The sequence below is a fragment of the Carlito syrichta genome, unplaced genomic scaffold, assembly GCF_000164805.1.
Source record: "Carlito syrichta isolate Samal-C Ts95f unplaced genomic scaffold, Tarsius_syrichta-2.0.1 Scaffold132180, whole genome shotgun sequence".
NCBI lineage: Eukaryota > Metazoa > Chordata > Mammalia > Primates > Tarsiidae > Carlito > Carlito syrichta.
In genome coordinates, this window is record NW_007076276.1 from 23,899 (window position 1) to 25,693 (window position 1,795).

The 1,795-nt window shown below is 48.0% G+C and overlaps 1 protein-coding gene across 2 annotated transcripts in view; it reads right to left on the reverse strand.

The window, feature by feature from the left end:
• RAB40C (RAB40C, member RAS oncogene family) overlaps positions 1-1,795 on the reverse strand; it is a 24,838-nt gene that overhangs the window by 19,035 nt on the left and 4,008 nt on the right. The window lies entirely within an intron of this gene.

Genomic DNA, 1,795 nt, shown 5'->3' on the forward strand with positions numbered 1-1,795 from the left:
CCCAGGTTGGAGTGCAGTGGCACACTCACAGCCACCATAGCCTCGACCTGCTGGGCTCAGACAATCCTTCCACTTCAGCCTTCCAAGTGGCTGGAACTACAGGCGCGCACCACCACACCTGGGTAATTTTTAAATTTTTATTGTAGAGACGAGGTCTCGCCAAGTTGTCCAGGTTAGTCTTGAACCCCCTGACTCAGGCAATCTTCTCACCTCCGCCTCCCAAAAGTGCTGGGATGACAGGTGTGAGCCACTGCGCCTGGCTAAAAGGGAAGACTTTTTAAGACTCTGGTTAGATACTGCTGAGTCTCTCAGAGCACACCAGCATACACTCCTACTATGCACACACCTGAGTACTGAGCATTACCAGATCTTAGGATTAAACATCTTTCTGCGTGTCTTCCATTAGAATCTCCGCTCTAAGCACTGTAATGTGGTCCTGGCCAACTGACTTAAATTGAGGAAACACTCCCAATAAATGATCAAATTGTTATTGTTACACAACGGGCTGCTGCAGGGGCCCCACCCAGGTCCCACACCAGGAAGCAGACATAATCTCTGACCTGTCTCTATGTGGCCCTGGTTCTTGAAAATGGCTTGTGAGTCGGGCTTGGTGGCTCAGCCTCTAATCCCAGCGCTTTGGGAGGCTGAGGTGAGTGGACTGCCTGGGCAACTTGGCGAGACCTCATCTCTACAATAAAATCAAAAATTAGCCGGGAGCGGCCACTGCACTCCAGTATGGTGACAGAGTGAGACTCCAACTCAAAAAAAAAAAAAAAAAGGAACGACTTGTGAATACTTTTGTTACTGAGCAGGTAAACCTTTTGCCTATCATATTTGTGGCAATAAATACGCCTCTAACAGAAAGACTGGTCAAATACATTTTTTCCCATTTTTGCATTTTAATTCAGAAAGGACTGACATTTGCTGTTCTTTTTTATTTTTTTTTTTGAGTCAGAGTCTTACTCTGTCACCCAGGCTGGAGTGCAGTGACACGCTCATGGCCACCTCAGCATCGACCTGCTGGGCTCAGGCGATCCTTCTGCCTCAGCCTTCCAAGTAGCCGGAACTACAGGCATGCACTACCACACCCGACTAATTTTTGATTTATTGTAGAGACGAGGTCTCATCAAGTTGCTGGGGCTGGTCTCGAACCTGCGGGCTCAGGCAATCCACTCGCCTCTGCCTCCCAACGTGCTGGGATTATAGGCTGAGCCACCATGCTCAGCTACTTTTCTTTTTTTAAACTTTATCATAAGAGATGGGCTCTTTGCTCTGTTACCCAGGCTGAAGTACAGTGCATGATCATAGCTTATTGCAGCCTCAAACTCCTGAGTTCAAGGGATCCTCCTACCTCAGCCTCCCAAGTAGCCGAGACTATAGGCACGTGCAACCACACCCAGCTATTTTTTTTTTTTTTTAATTTTTTGTTGAGACAGAGTCTTGCTATGTTGCCCAGGCTGATCTTAAACTCCTGGCCTCAAGCAATCCTTCTCCTCAGCTTCCCAAAGTGCTAGGATGACAGGTGTAAGCCACTGTGTCCAGCCAACATCTACTTTTCAGAGTAAGCTGATATTTCGTGATACAGCCTTGATTGCATGCATAACACACAAAAAAAATCAGTTTTTGATACTAGGATTTTTTTTTTTTTTTTGAGTTGGAGTCTCACTCTGTCGCCCAGACTGGAGTGCAGTGGCCGCTCCCGGCCACCGCAGCCTCGACCTGCTGGGCTCTGGCAATCCTCCCACCTCAGCCTTCCAAGTAGCTGGAATTACAGGCACGCGCTACCACACCCAGC